Source organism: Mixophyes fleayi, chromosome 2 (assembly GCF_038048845.1).
Source record: "Mixophyes fleayi isolate aMixFle1 chromosome 2, aMixFle1.hap1, whole genome shotgun sequence".
In the NCBI taxonomy this organism is placed as follows: Eukaryota; Metazoa; Chordata; class Amphibia; order Anura; family Limnodynastidae; genus Mixophyes; species Mixophyes fleayi.
Window position 1 is genome coordinate 124,450,139 of NC_134403.1, and position 14,994 is coordinate 124,465,132.

General features: G+C 37.4%; 1 protein-coding gene across 15 annotated transcripts in view; it reads left to right on the forward strand.

Annotated features, from left to right (window-relative positions):
- Window positions 1–14,994, forward strand: part of MBNL2 (muscleblind like splicing regulator 2) — a 100,279-nt gene that overhangs the window by 10,961 nt on the left and 74,324 nt on the right. The window lies entirely within an intron of this gene.

The following is a 14,994-nucleotide window of genomic DNA, read 5'->3' on the forward strand; positions in this document are numbered from 1 at the left end:
AGATAATATTGATGTGTTATTAATTAATCTATAACAGAAGTTGAAGCACATTGTTATATGCTTTTTCTCAAGATAAAAAGGCCCAAATGGACATAGTTATTGTTTGGAAGATTAAAATATAAATTAACAGACTTTCTGTTTGATGCTACGAGCTGACTCATTCTTTAGACTGAATAAACTGACAACACCTATGCAGAATGTAGGATCAGAGAATGTTGTTGGATAAAAGGCAAAGTAGAGACAAAAGGAAAGCATACAAATTGTGACTGTAGCCAAAACTTCAGTGCCAGCAACGTCTAAGAAAAAGGACCCATCTATGGTGCATGGGAGGTGGCTACCAGGGCCATGCTTTGGCAATTGCCAATTTAATACCATACTGTGTGTCTAAGACGCAATCATTTCACCACACTGCTCCCAGCCTTGACTGAACTAAATAGTCTTTTGATCTCTAGAGTTACTTCCCTTCTACCTTAAATATATCGTAATCTTTCCCATTCTCAAGATATCCTCACTTGGCCATTCCATGTCCTCTAGCTAGGACCTACTTTTTCACTCTTGTTGGACTTGGGTCCCTATTTGACCCTATGCAGTTGGGTTATTGCATAGCACACTCTATGTTAATTTTACTCATAAAAGTAGCTAGCCTCACAGGTAATTTATAAGGCAAATCTTCCCTTCTCCTTGATCTCTTTAATGCACAATTCTTTGTTTTTTTCATACTGCTTCCTTTTGGTTCTCTTCTAACTTTCTTCATTCAGGATTAATTTTAACTAAACCCAGCAGTTTGGCACAAGTGTAAAATAGCTGAATATGTCTGATTTGTCCACATTTGTTTTTGACATAGATTCAGTTGCTTTGTTCAGACAGTTGTATCCGTCCTTGATTGTGCAAGTCTCCATTCTTCCCAAGTTTGCTGTCTCAAAGTCAGCTTGAACTCTGCACTCTACTTCATTCCTCATATTCAGACAAAGTATTGCCAATCCCACATTTCCAGAGTGTGTCCCTCTCACAAGATGTAGCCTCCTGTCTGACTGTCCACTTTTGTAATCAATTCATCTATACATTTCACAATTCCTCATCTACCACTTCCTCTCTGCCATATCTTACATTAACTTCCTATAGCTTCAAGACTAACATTCTAACTGGTGGGTCATTTCACATCAGATCACCCAAAAAAACATGAAATGTCCACCACCCGTCTCAGATTTTTTTGAAATTTTTTAAGTTAAAAATTAGTAAATTATTGAATAAATTGAAAAATCAATATTTAATCAACTAATTGTCAGACAGTTGAGATAATTGGCAAAAATAGTTGTTTTGACATCCTCTCTTAACTAAAAAATTTTCGTAGAAATCTGAGATGGGTGGTGGACAACCCCTGGTTGAACTGACATGGAATGACCCTGATGTGTCTTGTTTACAAATCCCTATAAATCTGATGTCACCCATAAGTACTTTCCCCATCACACTCGGCACTTTGTCCTTCTAATGTTAACCTCTCTCTAATCCTTTTCTCATGCAAAATTCCTGTGTGACTCCCCATCTCTGCAGTAACCTATCCCATACTGTTACACTCTACTTTAAAATGTTTAAAGAGAATAATAGTAATAATAACAGCAGGAACTTTCAGCGGTGAGCTTCACCCCAATCAAGGTGGGTGAGATGGGGAAAGAGGGCCTGGTATTCAGACCCCTGTAGTTTTGTTAGTACACAAAAATTGGGTGGAGTCCTTCTTTTAGCTATTAGTAATCACAATATTTGATGATTTCTTGAGGACAAATGTGTTACTTGAAAGACAAAAAAGTAGGCTAAGTTGAGATATGAAGAATGTTCTGAAAGTTGAAGTACAAAGGAATACTGTAGGTATTTGTAGAGTATGTATATACAGAAAATCGCAATATTTTGGAGAAAGTCAAAGTTGTAATTCTCCATTTCAAAATGTGTTACAATATTTGTATGGCATTTGGTTCAGAAATAAAATCCAGACATTTGAAAATGGTAGTAGGTAAACCAGCATAATATTCTGTGACAGGGTGCATCAGCCTTGAGGGAGCCCCTTGGTTACGTCTCATAGAGGCCACAAAGCACTGCTGATCAGAGTATTACAGAAGGCATATTAAGAGTGGACAAATCCCCAGTTTATTTATGATAGATATTCAGACTTCGTGCAATTAAAAACCTATTTGCCATCAAGTGAGCTGTGTTGTTGTGATCTGTTTAGGAGCTTTGTGGCCTACACAATATCAGGGGACAGAATGGATGATGTATTTTGTTTACGCCTTGGTAATCTGTAACATACACTTTAACCTATGAATACACTGGGGCATGTTGGCATACATCCAGAATTTGCTTTATTAACCAAGCTTGCCGCTTTCGTTACGTTTCACAGGCCCCATCACATAGATATTATTATTGTGCAAGGTCTTGGCACTTGTGTATTCATTTTGAAATCTTTCATGGCGTGCCAGGTCTCTGATCACAATCCTGCAGAAAACTTCTCTGCACGTGTCAAACAAGAAAAACATGGGCTATTCAGACGTTTTTGTAGATACCATCTTGTGAGGTGAGCCATGTGTTGCCAAACTGGTGTGTAATACTTTTAGTTATTAGTATGTAACAGACATTTGTTTAATTGTTTTATATATAACACAATTCTTTTTTGTTCATTTCGTTGATTTTCATCTTGCGCTAATCTGACCTGAGCGTCTGTCTGCAGGTTTGTACTTACATATGTGCTCTGCCAGTTGTTATATGACCTTAGAACACTGTCCACATGGAAATGACTATAGGCCGAGCAGTTCTGTATCTTCTAAACTTCATCAGTTCCATGTTGTATTGGCAAATATGTATGTTTGGACCTAATATATTTCATGGAAGGCACTTGTTTGAAAATGGAATTATCCTTTAAGGAGTAGAGACATGAAAATAGCACATTACGCATTGTATAAACCAGGACTGTCCGTCTGGCTGCCCACGTGCTGTATACATCCCTCCAAGCCATTTTTGGACCCCAACATTCCAGTCAGCCTCCATAGGCTTTCTTGTATGACATAGTTTTTCTAATAGTATTTCTAACATATATGTGGCCATCTTCATATGAAAACTTGGACAAAATAAAAGCATTCACCAAAGCTTGAGGTAGATGTAAGTGCTCTATATAATGGTAATAAAGATACAATACAAAAAGGGGAGTATATGTATAGTATTATGTATTCAAAATCAATAGCACCATAATACTTTAGGCACAGTACTAATAGCTTAATAAATGTATAATGCAAGACTTTTTGAACTATTGTCAACATTTCATTATTACCGGAATAGAATTGAGGAGTGAGGAACTTGAAATCAGAACTTGGCATTGACCTCCCCCTATGACTGCATGTTGCAGACAGTCTAGACGGCCGCTTCCCATCACCATATAGGCTCTAGTCTATGGCTAAAGTGTGGTTACCTAATTAATTGTTCTTTTTTAAAAAAAATACTTTATTTATTTGAGGATCAATGTGTAACAAACTTTAGGTAGCAATTTAAAAACTACAGAATGTTTGGTAGCATACAAAACAGTAAAAGAAGAGTAAGTAATGTAGACAGCATGAAACGTCATGCTATACCAACTAAAGGTTGCGAGAACAACATATGCTGATCAAATTTTAGTATATGGCAATTAATAAACAGTAGAAAGGAAGGGAAGGGCTGCCGGTGGGGGGTATGATTGGCAAGGGAAGGGGAAGGGACCAGATGGGGTAGTTCCAAGATACCAGAACACTACAATGGGATGTGTATGTTGAAATGTGAGGCCCAAGGTTCCCAGATTTTATTAAAAGAGGAGGAGGAGGAGTTATGATAAGGGCTCATCATGAGTTCCATCTTATAGACATGATATATTCTGCTAATAATCCATTACATGGATGATGTGGAGAGTTGTTTCTAATTTATGGCTATTTGGCACGTAGTCAAAAGACAATATGTCGAAATAGGTTCTTCTGGGGTTTTGTGGCTGTTGGGATGACAAGAGGAAGGGGGGAAATCCTTTGGGGAGAGGGGATTTAGTTATACTTAATACAACCATAGAAATGGTAAAGACCTGCAGAGGCATTATTCTAACTCGGGTGTTTCAGTCGTATCAAGCCTTATTAATACCAGGCCCTTATTTTGCCAGCTGCATAGGTAAGGCTGTGACACTGCTTTACCAAAGCATCTGACAGAGGTGTATGGGGCAAGATGCTACCTACTGTATAATACCAGAAAGCACAACGCTTCTACACATACCAAAGGATACAATGAAATTCCTACACTTATTAATTATGAATAGGGATATTCAAAATGTTGTGTTTTATTTAGGAGCCACTGTTAATGGATTGTTTTTTCATTTTCCCTCTTTACAAATTGATGTCACCTAACCCACTACTGGACATTTATGTATCAAACCCAGTTTTATTAATAATCCAATCACAATATGGTCTATTGCAGGTTAAAGCAATGGCATTTCATGGTAACTTATTTTTATCATGAGCAACCATTCTAATGGAGTGTTACAGATCACAATGCATTTTCAAAAGCAAAGAATACAAACAATAAATAGTTAATTTATTGAACATGTTGAAATAATGCCCTCATTAATGGTATATTGTTAAGGGTCAAATGGATCTAATAAATGATGCAGAGAAAACCTTCTTATAACAAATCTTTTCTGTAAGCATGGGTGGCCAAAGGGCTCACAAGGAGCAATTTTTATATCTCTAGCCAGAATTCCTATAGTGGAGCTTAAAAGAGAACATTTTACAAATTATTGTTATTAACCTTTTTGCTGCCATATTGTAGAAAAATAAGTGTGTTTGAAAGCTTTTCCCTGGAGAGTTCAGCTGACATGTTTCATTTCAATTTGCAAAGATAATAAAGCTCTTACTCCCCCTCCAGGGGCAAACGCAGGATATCTCTATGCAAATGCTTGCACGTGGAAGCCGATTTAAGAAGCATCACAGCAGTACTTGTACTGCCGCAATAAATGGGCTTTCAGTGCTGCTGCTCATTGCGTACATCTGCAAAGACTGGCCCGGAGAAGTGGTAAGTTAACCCTTACAGCTCTGGACCAGTATCGCCAAGAAAGCTGAGTATCGTTCTGCTGCCTGACAAGATTTGTTTATTAAATCGCGGTGTTCAGTCATTTTATTTCAATTATAAAAAGTTCTACTTATCCTCCTATTTATCAATTGGCCCCTTGCTCCATGGATATGTAGAGTGTCTCTAACATAGTTCACAGCATTACTGAGCGCCACTAACCGCTCCCCTGACATGCTCTCTGCTCCCTGCCATCCAAAATGTTGGGTGAATAAAGACAGTGGGCTAGATATACTAAACGGCGGGTTTAAAAAAGTGGAGATGTTGCCTATAGCAACCAATCAGATTCTCTCTGTCATTTATTTAGTACATTCTACAAAATGACAGCTAGAATCTGATTGGTTGCTATAGGCAACATCTCCACTTTTTCAAACCCGCAGTTTAGTAAATCTAGCCCAGTGAGTTCTAATGTTGCCCCTGCTCTGCTCTGTCACTCTCAGGCTCCGTCACGTGATGGAGATAAAATCACACACGTCTCTTCTTCTTTCTCCCTACGTCCGTATACTGCATCTTTGCAGTTGCTGATATCAGTGGATTATTTAAAACCTATGGGGGTTCAGGGCAACTGGAAGCCCCCCAAGTGTGTGACTGGGGCATAGATGGGATGACAGGAAGGAGACAGACACGCAAAGGGGGAGAAAGCTACAGGCACCCACAATGCTGAGACAGAGGCTCACACTCACTGGAGTGAGAGGTAAACATAGGGAGACGAGTGAGAGAAATACATATACAAAACAAACTTACCTTTATTGGATGCAGGGAAGAAGGAAAGTGATCAGGTGCCGATCACTGGAGTAGAAGTGGGAGCAGACAACAGGTAGAAAACTTGTGCTAAATGCATTGAATAGAGCAGACAGCAGTTAGAAAACTGCAGTACTACCACCGTCTTCCAAATGTGAATAACATTGAGAGTGGGTTTGGGATCATTGTAAACAATGGTTTAAATTTTCAGACCCATTTTCATGCGTTGTACTAGCATTAAAAGCACTAGTTCATCGCACAAACTTGATGCCAATGGGTAAGGACCCTAATGCTTCATAGAAGCTGATCATGTGTCTACCTTGTTTTCATCTATTTCTATTCTTTTCATCTATAAAGGAACAGGAACAATGAATAAAAAATATTTACTCATAATCTGTTTATCAACTGGATAGATTAGAATTAATACATTTGGATAAAAGGATGAGTGAACATTTTCTTTACTCCGTTACGCTTTTGTTCTGTGGGTTATTGCTGGTTATTATAAAGTAGCTAGAGGAATGTAAACACCTTCTGTTACAAGTAGCTACCAGATCATATACTGAAGGCCAGATTAGCCTGGCCCTGCATAATTGTACTGCGGGTAGTTACTTTTTTACAGTGTTCTGTAATTATTGAAATTGTTTCATGCATTACTTTACCATTTCTACAGATAGAGCAATTTACTTATACCAAGGGCTAGATTTACTAAGCTGCGGGTTTGAAAAAGTGGGGATGTTGCCTATAGCAACCAATCAGATTCTAGCTGTCATTTATTTAATACTTTCTACAAAATGACAGCTAGAATCTCATTGGTTGCTATAGGCAACATCCCCACTTTTTCAAACCCGCAGCTTAGTAAATCTAGCCCCAAGAGTGAACCTAAGTGCCTGTACCTATACTCACCGAATGTGTCGCCCGTCTCCAGCCACACTTTAGAAAGGTTGTGGTTTGCATTTGCTCCATAGTTGGCACATGCTGCTCTCAAAACATCAGTATGACATACCAGCTTTGAAGAAAAATAATATTTTTATGTCTGTATGCGTGTGTGTGGCAGATGTGTTTAAACACATATATTGTACTGTCAGGACATCTGCTTTCTTTGGTATTGAGTAAATAGTTAAAGGACAGGAGGCTTTTACTAAGATGATTTATGAAAGCTCATTAATTTCTTGTAGAATACACGGGTGACCTAATTTCAAGAGGTGACAATATGTCCACAGCGAAATGTAACATCATGCTTTATGGGCAATGAACATGAAAAATGTTTTCACCTTTGTTACAAAGTAATATAATAGTAATGGCTCCCTGGTGTCTATTTATCAATGTGGCATATTTGTGTATTTGTATCTGACATTTAAATAAATAATAATTAATGAAATCCATGTTACATTTGTCAGAAATTATCTTTCATCTGCATCATATCCATTTCTATTTAAATTAACTTTAAATTATTATTATTATTATTATAATTATTATTATTATTATCATAGATTTGTAAGACACCACAGTGCTCCTCAGCGCTATACAGTAGGGAAAACAGGACATACATAAAACAGGGACGTACAAGGTGACAAAATAAATACAGACATGAAAACAAAGGGTATGAAGGACCCTGCTCATTAGAGAGCTTACATTCTAAGTGGAAGAGGGCACAGCTGAAACAAGAAAAGCAAATGGGGCTCAGAGACAGTTGTGAGGGTGCATTAGCGTGAATAGTGTTTTCAGGGATTAGGTCATTTCTAAAAAAAGATATAGGTTTTCAAAGAGCGTTTAAAGATTTGAAGGCTGAGGGAAAGTCTGATTGACCGGGGTAGGGAATTCCATAAGTGGGGAGCAACACAGGAGAAGTCTTGTAGAATACACAATACAAATACAAACCTTAAAAGTTTCTTTCCAATAGCTGGCAGGTTTGAATAAGCGTAGGGATACATTTCATGTGCAGAATAAGTTTATTTATATCATATTATCATATATACTATTATTTTGTAATTACTTCAAATGAAAAAAATACCTGTGCCATAAAAAGTCAGTGCTATAAATATATTGCAATAAAGACCAGAGGCAGAATTAAGCATGGTGCTATTGTGGTTTGCATTGCTGCCTCACAGCTCTAGGGGTCATGGGTTTGATTCCAATCAAGACTCTTTATTTCTGTGGAGTTTGCATGTTCTTATGTTCTCTCTGTGTTTCCTTGGTGTCTTGCATGTGCTCTGGTTTCCTCCCACAGTTTTAAAAAACAGTGTGTGTGTGTGTGTGTGTGTGTGTGTGTGTGTGTGTGTGTGTGTGTGTGTGTGTGTGTGTGTGTGTGTGTGTGTGTGTGTCTGGTTTCCTCCCACAGTTTTAAAAAACAGTGTGTGTGTGTGTGTGTGTGTGTGTGTGTGTGAAAATTACTGTATAGGTGTCTGGTACCTGTATAAGTTCACAAAAGTTTTGTTTGCAATGATTAAACATCTGTAAAAGTAGGCACCCTTTAGGCCCAAGAACATATGTGATAGACATTTGCCATGGTGGCTGTCCATAATGTAGGAAGACATCTTACAATACATTCATTTCTTACTTGTGAACGCTAACACCAATCACAATAGGGCAGTATCTGTCAGTTCCATATATCTGGGAAGGGGCCCAAATAGAATTTTTACTCTGGGGTCTTCTCATGTTGTCCTAAGGATGGGGTAGAAGTTTATTTGCATACATAAATCAGTGCATAAGCCATTGCTAAATGTACCTCTTAAATTACAAAAATATTGTAGTTGTAGAGAAGACACATTTATTTCACAACCCCACTCCCTTTAGACCCTTCAGTGCTAAGGATTAGTGGGACTCGTGGTTAGCACACAGGGGGTCAAAGAAATTGAAATAATACTTTTGTATATGGGCAAATAATGAGTGCTATATGTACAATATTTATTTTTAGGCTAGTTTGTTGACTTTTGTTTGTTTACATAAGAACAAATAGTATTGTCAGGTATTGAAACCAGGTGCAGGTTTGGGTTGAGCTGAATTTGAATATTAATTGATAATTGTCTGTAGAAAATCTAAATCTGTGGCATAGCAAACACACCTCTGCCTTTTTGTGTCAGTGCTGTGTTCACAGCCAAGAGATAAAGCTGATATTGTCAAGAAACAGAACACAAGCATTTTATATTGCAGACCCCAGCTGTTTCTCATTATAGAAGACTAAAAGACAGTTAACATCCTCTAAATAGGAAGAATATTGCTCTCAAGGCCATTATGCAGAACGTTTGTACCGACCTGTGTGCATCTTGCAGGGAGAGCCAGTGGTGACGGGAGTTGTCATGGAAACCACTAATATGAAGCATTTGTGGTCTGAGAAAAATGTGACGTTAATACTTTTAGAAATTGGTCAAAAAATACCTAGAGGCAAATACTGTTGGTAATACCACCGATACCATGTGTATATATAAATTATTCTGTCATTAATCTGGATATAAAGATGGACATTAATTATGTAACATTTACTTTTGATATCATATAAGGTTTATATAATATTTCATTTGGTGTAATTGTATGAGTATTTGACGTTCTTATAACATTTATACAGATATTTCAGCCATCAGTGAGGAAAAAATTACTAATTTAAAATGTTAAGGTACTAATTATGCCTGAGATAAAGAAACCTCAAATAACTAACCCATGCATTAATTGTTATAAAAATCATATGGCAGCATACAGTGGGGACTTTGTGCATTTTGTATTCTCAAACAAAAGTGCAGTAGGTTAGTGTCCACCCATCACAGGCTTTAAAGTTATATAGATATATTTTATGTGATTTTAATGACTGAGTAAAATAATGGTATGTATTTAATGAGGTGTCCACTAAGTTCACTTGCAGTGTTTTGTTATTTTCTGCTCATACAGAAGATAATTTTCTGCATTTAAGACAAGTTCTTGAAGAACAACCAAACATCAAAGTTAAATTTTTGACCAAATATTAACAATGGAGGTATAAAACAGTGCTATGAGTTAAGCTGTTTTTCCAGCTGCAGTTCTGTTAATAAGTATTAGTTCCCCACTACATTACACTCAGATGAAGCTCCTACCATATCTTTAGGATATGTCCAATGGGATCGCATACAGATGAATAAAGCTGAGACTGAGTTGCTGGGACATTACTAGTTCTCACCTGGTGTATGAATCAACCAATCCACATTGCCCATTATTGCAAAGCAAGTCTGCTAAGCTGTCAGTCACTGTCTGCTTCTTACTTAGAGAATCTTCTCCCTACTGTCATGATCTTCTGCTTCCATTTATTTCATGTATACTATTCGGCTCAGTAATGCATAGCCTCTTATTAATATCAAATAGTAGTTACTTGCTCTTCAAGGCCAATTAAAATTCTCTTTGATGCAGATTGCCCAATAAATAATATGAACGAATGGATCAGTATACACACACTTTGTAATAAGCGTTTGCTCACTTTGTGTCACTTTCTAATTCACCTATAGCATTCAAAATCAATACCGCTAAGTAAAATGCAGTGGATTTCTATGGGTCCCCTCATTAAGTACATGGTACAGTCAGGCCCGGTGCTAGGATCCCCGGCGCCCTAGGCGCAATTTTGAAATCCGCCCCCCCCCCCAAATAAATCCGCGCCCCCCCCCAAATAAATCCGCCACCCACCCCCAAAATATCCACCCCCCCAAAAAAATAAATCCACCCCCCCCCCCCAAAATATCCGCCCCCAGGACTTTCCTTACCTTAAACTCCATAACGCTGCTCCTCTCTGCAGGGTCCCGTCCCTCACTGACTGACAATGTCACGCCCTGATGATGTCACGCCCGACAGTCAGTGAGGGGAGGGGGAGTGAAGGAGACTGAGGTGCGCCCGCCCCATCAGCTGTTGGAGGGGGCCATTGCGGCGATGGTGATCCATAGCTGTGCGGCGGCCGTGGAAGGTATGCCCGCGGTCGCCGCACAGTTTTACAATATAAAGTATATCTGCTTTTTAATCCTGTGGCGCCCTTCAGAGCCCGGCGCCCTAGGTAACTGCCTAACGTTGCCTAATGGGAGCGCCGGGCCTGGGTACACTATTCTGAATAGATGCTTTGAGAATGCTCTTTGAATGGTATGATTCAGAGGGGAACTTGTGTATGATAATTGTGGTTAAACTACTCACTACTCCTTTCATTTCAGAAGAGACACATAAAATAAAAGAGAACAGAATTCTAGCTAACATAATAATTTTTTTATTTTATTTAAAAAATAAAAATATTTTTTTTTACTGCAAAATATAAAAGTTTCTTAAGTGTAATTGGTCACTTCAAAATATATGGACAGTCAATGAAAATTACTTTTCATGTTTTTATATATGTTTTATATTGTATATTAAGAGCGCATACTGTATTTACAATTTTGTTACTCATCCCACTTAAGATTAACGTCCAGACAGGAAGGTGAAGAGATCCCTGTCTAGCAGTGACAGTCCTGGAATAGAAAGTCTGTTGTCCTTGGCCACAACTCAACTTTAGGTCCCAGAATAATTCTGCTGAATCAACCCCTGTGAGGGTAGATGAAACATTATATACATTGTGGTCATAGTGCACAGTGTAAATATCTGATTAGACCATCACTCCCATGGGATTAAATATTCTGTTATCTACAGTAATTAATTTTACCTAGCATCACATGTAAGGATTAAGTAGAGCATTATCTAAAAAAACAAGATACATTTCATGAAGCAGCATTTCAAATGTTTTGGAATTCGCCAAAGCTGCAGATATTTGGAGCCAGAGTTTTGTTCGTGTGAAGAAACTTTTATTCTGTGCATATGGCTTTCATCATCATCATTTATATAGCACCACTAATTCTGCAGCACTGTACAGAGAACTCACTCACATCAGTCCCTGCCCCAATGGAGCTTACAGTCTAAAGTCCCTAACAGTCACACACGGGTCAATTTGTTAACAGCAAATTAATCTACTAGTATGTTTTTGGAGTGTGGGAGGAAACCGGAGCACCCAGAGGAAACCCACGCAAACACAGGGAGAACATACAGACTCTACACAGATAAGGCCATGGGCGGGAATTGAGCTCATGACCCCAGTGCTGTAAGGTAGAAGTGCTAACCACTTAGCTAACGTGCTGACCATGAGTGACTTTAAGTGTGTAGGGTATTGCAGAGAGCCACTTGGAGCATGAAAATGGAATTTTATAGTCAATATATGCTGGTAGTCAGTTAAGTAACATGATTATATAGAATAACAAATATATAAATGTTCTGTCATGGAACTTTAACATACACTTTGTGAAATGACAGATGAAAATACTTATGCATTATATATAATACACATACACCTCTGCTCTGCTTTGTAAATAAAAAAAAAAGAGTATTTAGGCAGACCCCCCTGGTTAATACCAATAACTGTATGGATCCAGTATATGCTGCAGGGGTGTTGTGTTGTTGATGTGGAGGGGATTCCTTTTGCACTTACACATTCATAGGCCCAACTGTGTACAGAACTGCAGAATGTTGTTGTTTATTAAAAAGGAATATTATATAATATTGTAGATGCTGTAAACTAATGTTGTTTATAAAAGGCCCTTTGGAGATAATTTATATACATGTCCCGGAGTGTACATATTTTCTGACCCCCTGGTAGCTCATATGTGATTAATTATTTTGTCAGTCACTGATCACATACAACCATTAAACATAAGTGGGGCTTCAAAAAACTGGTGACCACATAATATGTACATAAGAAACAGTCATTCTGTATATATGGATTCATTTTCCATGTGTTTCATGTATGTAGATGATAAAGTCCACTGTATTATTTCCCCATCTGTGGTTATATGAGTGATTAGAACGGTATGGACTACAGAAAGGTTGCATGTGTGGCCTTTGATGGCAGTATCTTAAAATAGTTAGCTGGATGATTAAGTGAGAGGTCTCCTAGGGTAACTGGCACGGATGTTTATTATGAGAAGGTATGAGTGTCTATTAGCTATTAAAGCTGGTTCCCAATTTGTATTTCTGTGTATTACATTTTTCCTTGGGGTTTTCAATTTTGCTAAATATGCAGTTTGTTAGAAAAAGTAATATATGACCCTAGGCAGGAATTACATTTCTTAAGTGTAATTTTAATCATATGACTATCATATAATGAGTCATATTTTAACGAGCCCAGTATCAAATTGTGACAGCTGAACCTACCCCTATTAAAATTTAGTAACAACATGCTCCATCATACACTTTGCCAGATTTCTGAAACCACATTCAGTTTATTTTTAACTCTTACTTGCCAAAAGTTAACCTTAGGTATATAAATTCAGCATTCTTATGTATACCTGCTTACTTTAATAGTGGTGTGATTAGATTTGTGTCATTTTAGATTATATCTATTGAGGACTATCTACATGGTTTAAAGTAGGTCTATGTATTAAATCTTTTCAGAAATATTTATTTTATATTTCCTTAATAGGAGTGCACATGCTCTTTTGTGACATCAAATGCCCACTTTTGCGTAAATGCAACAAATTTTACGGGTCGTGGTAGCCGCATTTATACTATTTTTATACTATTATCTTCATAAACCTCTACAGGACAATAACCTAAACAATAGTTGCTGCTGAAGTGTTCATCGGGTGAGAATTGTATGAATGGTAGATACTTACCCCTAATGGTTATACTTAATGGGAGGAGGAAGTGGAAAATAGTTTTACATTAAATTCCCCTAAAGACTGTGACTTGAGTAATATGATTGGTATACGTTGTCATGTTTATACAGAGTTGCACTGTGTATACACATCTGCTTTTAGATGAAATGAATACAGCTGTTTTTATTGTAATTATTTACTTTTTTCTACATTAGAGGACTATTAAAAATTGTATTAATTTCAAAGTTTCATGTGTATCAAAAGTCTAAATTGTTGAAACTGGAATATTATCTTGTCAACAAATCATCATCATCATTTATTTATATAGCACCAACATATTCCGTAGCGCTTTACAATTGGGGATGAACATAGTAAACTAATTAACAAACTGTGTAAAACAGACAAAGAGGTGAGAAGACCCTGCTCACAAGCTTACAATCTATGGGACAATGGGAGTTTGACACATGAGGTTAAGTCTACATTTTGCATTTCGGCCCAGCCAGACTGCAAAGGTAAAAGTGACTCATAAGCTAAATGATCCTGTTACAAAACAATGTTGGTCAAGAGGTAGTTGTCTTGTGTGAAATTGTGTAACGGGTGGTAATACGGTAATGTAGTGAGGTTAAGAGAGTGGTTGAGGAATATTATAAGCTTGTCTGAAGAGGTGGGTTTTCAGAGAACGCTTGAAAGTTTGTAGACCAGAGGAGAGTCTTATTGTGCGAACAAATATAACATTATTTTCGTTTATTTATTATTTTCAGGGTATTACGGAGCAAATGCACATATGCTTGTTTTATATGTAATTGTGCCTGTATTTGTGTGTTAGCAACAGTTTAATTATGATAGTTTACTTACTAAGATGGCAGTGTTTGTGAGCGCACCAGAACTAGGCATTAGATTGATTCTTTAGATTGGGCAGTTAAAAATATTCAGCAGGCATTTAAAGCAATATGGTGGATGTCCAAATATAATATTTATGATAAGATTGCACACTGAACTTCACTTTACATTGTGTGCTTATTACTAGCATGGTGCAAAGTCACAAAACAATATGACAAATGTGTGAGACTGATGTGTAAATGAACTAAAAGGGAAGTTGATGGGATGGCATGAGTTACCTTCGTGTGTGAGAGATCGTTGGTGTTTTACATTTAGTTTGAATGTGATATTAAGCTTCACCATTGGTAACTTTGGTACTCACACACATAATACAAACATAACTGACTCTTTAATAAACTCTTAAGCTAGGTACACACTACAGAAAATTTCTCCTGATTCAATATCTTTAACAATTTTACCAACGACTGAAAGTCCCGATTAGCATGGTGATTCATGTATACACATTATACACAAATTACCTTCAGATCTGTGCTCTTCATCTGTCATAACCATCTGCTAAAAAGATCGTGACTCTGTAAATGCCACAGTCATCTGCTTACACTGCTGGCCGTGAGTGCATACAAACTGCAGAATTTGCCTGACATTGTTCCATCGTTTATAGACATTTTTAGTCCGGTTA